At 41.9% G+C, this 6,808-nt stretch overlaps 1 pseudogene; it reads left to right on the top strand.

The window, feature by feature from the left end:
- The first annotated feature begins 384 nt into the window (after positions 1-384).
- LOC118665818 lies at positions 385-1,615 on the top strand (annotated as a pseudogene).
- Positions 1,616-6,808: the final 5,193 nt, after the last annotated feature.

Raw genomic sequence — 6,808 nt, 5'->3', positions numbered from 1 at the left:
GTTGCCTTGTGCCTGCAGTTCTTGGCTTTCACCCTCCCCGCGCACCCCACCAGTGACCAAAGACTTGACCACTCAAAGTCCAGCTCCCCATAGGTAATAACTTAATCAATAAAAATATTTTTTAAATATATTTTATTGATTTTTTTACAGAGAGGAAGGGAGAGGGATAGAGAGCTAGGAACATTGATGAGAGAGAAACATCAATCAGCTGCCTCTTGCACACCTCCCACTGGGGATGTGCCTGCAACCAAGGTACATGCCCTTGACCGGAATCGAACCTGGGACCCTTCAGTCTGCAGGCCAATGCTTTATCCACTGAGCCAAGCCAGCTAGGGCAATAAAAATATTTTTAAATAAGTCCAGCTCCCCAGAATACTGCTCAACATGGACACCGGTGTGATTGAAGGTGGATTAAAAGTCACTCTCACCATACCGCTACTTATGCATGGAAAGAAAGTTGGCAGTATCATTGGAAAGAAAGGAGAATCAGTTAAGAAGATGCCCAAGGAGAGTGGTGCATGTATCAACATCTCAGAAGGAAATTGTCCTGAGAGAATTATCACTTTGGCCAGCCATCTTCAAAGCCTTTGCTATGATCATTGACAAGCTGGAAGAGGACATTAGCAGCTCTATGACCAATAGCACAACTGCCAGTAGACCCCCAGTCACCCTGCGGCTGGTGGTCCCTGCTAGTCAGTGTGGCTCTCTCATTGGGAAAGGTGGTTGCAAGATCAAGGAAATAAGAGAGAGTACAGAGCAGGGGTCCTCAAACTACGGCCCATGACCCACATGCAAATACTAATATTGTATTTGTTCCCGTTTTGTTTTTTTACTTCAAAATAAGATATGTGCAGTGTGCATAAGAATTTGTTCATAGTTTTTTTTTAAAAAACTATAGTCTGGCCCTCCAACAGTCTGAGGGACAGTGAACTGGCCCCCTGTTTAAAAAGTTTGAGGACCCCTGGTACAGAGGCTCAAGTCCAGGTGGCAGGGGATATGCTCCCCAACTCAACTGAGTGGGCCATCACTATTGCTGGCATTCTGCAATCCATCATTGAGTGTGTAAAACAGATCTGCATGGTCACGTTGGAGACTCTCTCCCAGTCCCCCACGAAGGGCGTGACCATCCTGTACTGGCCCAAGCCATCCAGTTCACCAGTCATCTTTGCAGATGGTCAGGCCTATACCATTCAAGGACAGAATGCCATTCCACAGTCTGATGTGACCAAGCTGCGACAGTTGGCAATGCAAGTCTCATTTTCCCATGATGCATAACAACAACGGATTCAGTGGCATTGAATGCAGCTCTCCAGAGGTGAAAGACTATTGGGAAGATTTGAATGCATCTGCTCAGACTACTTCTCATGAACTCACCATTCCAAATGATTTGATTGGCTGCAAAATCCGGCATCAAGGCACCAAAATTAATGAGATCCATCAGATATCTGGGTTGCAGATCAAAATTGTGAACCCAGTGAAAGGATCTACTGATAGGCAGGTTACCATCACTGGATCTGCTGCCAGCATCAGCCTGGCTCGATATCTAATTGATGTCAGGCTTTCTTCTGAGACAGGTGGCATGGGGACAGCTAGAACAATGCAGATTCATCCATAATCCCTTTCTGTTGTTCACCACCACCCATGATCCATCTGTGTAGTTTCTGAACAGTCAGTGATCCAGGTTTTAAATACTTTCTAAATTTTCAGTTTCTACACATTTTATCGTCACTCGTGATTTTTTTTTTTTCGTGATTTTTTTTAAATATATTTTTATTGATTTTTTACAGAGAGGAAGGGAGAGAGATAGAGAGTCAGAAACATCAATGAGAGAGAAACATCGACCAGCTGCCTCCTGCACACCTCCCACTGGGGATGTGCCCGCAACCAAGGTACATGCCCTTGACCAGAATCGAACCTGGGACCTTTCAGTCTGCAGGCCGACGCTCTATCCACTGAGCTAAGCTGGTCCTGGCCACTCGTGATTTTTTTTAATTAAAGCGTTTAATTCCTTTCTCTGTTCAGCTGTTAATGCTGAGATCCATATTTAGTTTTATAAGCTTCCCCCTGTTGTTGTTTTGTGTGTGTGTGTGTGTGTGTGTGTGTGTGTGTGTGTGTGTTTGTTTTTTTTGGGGGGGAGGAGGGATTTGTTTTTGTTTTTGCTCATAAAATTTTTTTATTTGTCATGGAAATGTAAGAGTGGAATATTAATACATTTCAGTTTAGTTCTGTAATGTCAGGAATCTTTCAAAAAATTAAAAGATGGACTGGAGCTTTTTCTTTGTTAATAGAAAATGAATGCCACAGTGAAAATAAAAAAAAGATTGGCATCACTTAATACTTGTGGAAGCTTGGTATAGATACATGGAAGTTCCTTGTACTGTTCATTTATATTTGAGTAAATTAACATTTTTAACAATAAAAAATTTAATATGTGTGTAATATAACCACTACTGACACACTATACCAAACACCCTGATAATTTTTTTAAAAATTTCTTTATTGATTAAGTTATTACATATGTGTCTTTATCCCCCCATTGCCCCCTCACACACCCACTCATGCCTTCCCCCCGCTGGTGTCTGTGTCCATTGGTTAGGCTTATATGCATGCATACTAGTCCTTTGGTTGCTCTCTCCCCCTTCTCCCACCCTCCCCTACCTTCCCTATGAGGTTTGACAGTCTGATTGATGCTTCCCTGTCTCTGGATCTGTTTTTGTTCATCAGTTTATGTTGTTCATTATGTTCCATAAATGAGTAAGATCATGTGATATTTATCTTTCTCTGACTGGCTTATTTCGCTTAGCATGATGCTCTCCAGTTCCATCCATGCTGTTGCAAATGGTAAAAATTCCTTCCACTTTACTGCAGTGTAGTATTCCATTGTGTAGATGTACCACAGTTTTTTAATCCACTCATCTGCTGATGGGCACATAGGCTGTTTCCAAATCTTAAACATAAGATGGGAAACCATAAAAATACTGGAGGAATCCACATGCCTCAACATCTCAGACATATGCCGAAGCAATTTCTTCACCGATACTACTCCTAGGGCAATGGAAACTAAAGAGAAAATAAATAGATGGGACTACATCTGTGGAGCGCAGTTACGGTGTTTTGGCCAGGTTCAAACCTCGGACTAATGAAAGGACAGGGTCCTCTCATTGCCACGTGCAAGTCCCAGCTGGAGGGCAGGGCCCACCCAGCACAATTATAGCCAACAGCTATGGTTGTAAGCTTGAACCTATGGTCCAAACACATGGCCCCACGTGCCTTGTGCTAGAGTTCAGGTGCATATAGTTGAGTGAGGTTGGAACTCACGAGAATGCTGTAAACAACGTGATCACGCCCCTACTTTGCCTCGTGGTATCTGCTATGAAATAAAGACACAGCTTGTGGGCACTGTCATTGTCTCCTCATCAGGGAGGCAGCGTCCCACCGGACCCCAGCTATTATTCTCTTGTCTGTCTTTTCCTTAATCCTTTCACACACACACCCCCCCCAACTCAGTTTACCTTTGGCCACAATATACATCAAAAATAAAAAGCTTCTGAACAGCAAAAGAAACCATCAGCTAAACAGTAAGAAAGCCCACTGCATGGGAGAACATATTTGCCAATGTTATTTCTGATATGGGTTTAATCTCCAACATTTATAGGGAACTCATACAACTTAACAAAAGGAACTTAAACAACTCAATCAAAAAATGGGCAACGGACCTAAATAGATACTTTTCGAAAGAAGACAGAAGGAAGGCTAAGAGACATATGAAAACATATTCAAAGTCACTAATCATCTGAGAGATGCAAATCAAAATGAAAATGCTAAACCATCTCACACCTGTCAGAATGGCTATTATCAACAAATCAACAAATGACAAGTGCTGGCGAGGATGCGGAAAAAAAGGAACCCTCGTGCACTGCTGGTGGGAATGCAGACTGGTGCAGCCACTGTGGAGAACAGTATGGAGTTTCCTCAAAAAACTAAAAATGGAACTCCTATTTGACCCAGTGATCCCAATTCTAGGAATATATCCCAAGAAACTAAAAACACCAATCAGAAAGAATATATGCACCCTTATGTTCATAGTGGCACAATTCACCTGATAATTTTTTGTACATTATCTCACCTACTCCCCCATAATAGCCTGAAAAAAGCTAATTTTACTATTCTTACTTTTTAAATGAAAACATTGATGTGGCTTGAAAATGCTGAGACACTTGTCCAAGGTCACAGTGCTAACAGGTATAGGGCAGAGCAGGGCATCAAATTCAAACTCTGTTTGACCACCACCTTCCCTCCTAACCACTGCACACAATGGCCTCCTCTCAGTATCTTCTCAGACCCAGGATTCTAAAATTACATTGAATCAGAGCTAGGTAAAGAGAGGGCAGGGAGGAGAGTCCACACTCTCTCCAGTACAGAACACTCTTAGGAAGCCTGCAACTAGGGGCATTAACAGGAGGGATTCACATACATTGTTCCTGAAGAATAGCCAAATCTCTACCCATGACACCCTGTCCTCACATCATATGTCACGCTACTCAGGTCAGTGCTTCCTTCTGCTAAATGATGGAAAAAATTCAGCAAACTGCAGTGCAGATTTCCTCTGACCTTGGTGACATGGGCAACCTCTAGGGCAGTGATGGTGAACCTATGACATGCGTGTCAGAGGTGACACGCGAACTCATTTTTTTGGTTGATTTTTCTTTGTTAAATGGCATTTAAATATATAATATAAATATCAAAAATATAAATCTTTGTTTTACAATGGTTGCAAATATCAAAAATTTCTATATATGACATGGCACCAGAGTTAAGTTAGGGTTTTTCAAAATGCTGACACGCCGAACTCAAAAGGTTTGCCATCACTGCCCTAGGGTTACCACAGTTCCTGGCATCCTGCTTCTTTTTCAGTAAAAAGAGGGAGTTAGATAGGGTATTGTCTAAATTGCTATCAAGCTCTAAAGACCTGCCTTGGGGACACTCATTTCCTATCCAGAGAAAAGGAAGGACTGTCAGACAGCCCTCAGTGTCTATTACAACAACAAATGCATGAAGATGCACCAGTCAGCACAAATGTGTCCTATTCAATATGAGACATGTGTCATTGTGCTAATAACACTCCTGACTCCCCTCCCTACCCTCCTTCACTACCCTCAGACAGCATACCCCCTGCTGTGCTTCTGTCACAGTATTTGGTCCTTCCTGGGCCCAGAACCCACACCATGCACACTCCATGGACCTACTGTCCAAAGAACTCTAGTGCTCAGGGCTGCTTCTCAGCCAGACTCACCTTCTTTTCAACCAGTTGATGAGTTCTCAAATTTTCTCCAAAGACACCCTTCCAGCTGGTGCTTTTGTTTTGACTGTGAAGAAAAAGTGTTCACATCCTCTGAAGCCATGGAGGTAGGAAGCTTAGATTGGGTGAAGCCAGTGGAGGAACTCTTTGCCTTTAGAGAGACAGTAATATTGCCCCTAATTTGGTGAGTGCTTCAGTTTTGCCAAGTTGAAACATTTTCCTCCACGTGCTTGCTCTTGAACAAAAATTACCAAAGGTATATTTGGTGTTTTTGATTATAGTAGTGGACCCAAAGTCCCTTATTAAATTACATAAATCTTGTAAAAAAAAAACAGATATGGTGTCTGTCACCTTCCCTGGTGCAGTGGGAGACTGCGGGGTCATTCTGGAAGAAGAAAGTTGGATGTGGGACTTGGTGTACCATCGGATCTCGCTAGTGATGGTTCAATATGGGTTTTGAGTCTATTCTTTCAGGAGGGTCTCAAGTTACTAATTCATAAATTAACAAAACTTAAGCCCAAAGCCAAAGGGGTATAGACCATTGGGCATCAAGTGGAAACAAGGAAGGAGAGGCCTGAGAAATTTTTTCCAATGATCACAATCTCTGTATCTGTGTTTGTTTGTTTGTCTTTTCATATGGTTCTTGCAGGGTTGAACGTCTACATTACATAACAGGTAAAGATGCACCCAGGGAGTAGATGCAACCTTCCCTCTCAGTCTTCCTAACTTCTCCCTCTCCAGGCCCAGACAGAGGCGGCATATCCTAGATTTACCAGTGGATGGATCCAAAAGATTCTGGAAATTGTTTTCAGGTGAGAAACAGACTGTTGAATCTCTCATTGTTGACAAGATGTTCTAGTTGTCTATTGCATCACCACAAAAACATTGAGTTTTTTATTATACAAACTTTACTGGGAGACCCAGTGTATAGATTTGTGCCTTCTTCCTCCTTTGATCTTGCCTCCCTCTTCTGAGGGCCTTTGTGATTACACGTAGGACCCACTCAGATAATCCAAGACAATATCCCATCTCAAAATCATTAACTTCATAACTTCTGCAATAAGATAACATTTATATGTTCTGGGGATTAGGAATGCTTATTTTAGAGTTAGGAGGGGTGTAATTTTCAGCCTAACACATGTGGATAAGTTAACCTCTCTGTAACTCCCTATACCAGTGATGGTGAACCTTTTGACCTTGGCGTATCAGCATTTTGAAAAACCCTAACTTAACTCTGGTGCCGTGTCACATATAGAAATTTTTTGATATTTGCAACCATAGTAAAACAAAGACTTATATTTTTGATATTTATTTTATATATTTAAATGCTATTTAACAAAGAAAAATCAACCAAAAAATGAGTTGTGTGTCACCTCTGACACGCGTGTCATAGGTTCTCCATCACTGCCCTATACTGATCTTTAAAATGGAGCATTGGCTTCATAGGGTCAGTGTTTATACCAGGAAATGGGGTTCTGCTGTAAAAGAAATGTTTAAAATATGGAAGGG

This window comes from Myotis myotis, unplaced genomic scaffold (assembly GCF_014108235.1).
Source record: "Myotis myotis isolate mMyoMyo1 unplaced genomic scaffold, mMyoMyo1.p scaffold_m19_p_11, whole genome shotgun sequence".
NCBI classification, from domain to species: Eukaryota; Metazoa; Chordata; class Mammalia; order Chiroptera; family Vespertilionidae; genus Myotis; species Myotis myotis.
The sequence above is the reverse complement of the archived record's forward strand: the minus strand, read 5'-3'. Positions and strand labels throughout refer to the sequence as shown.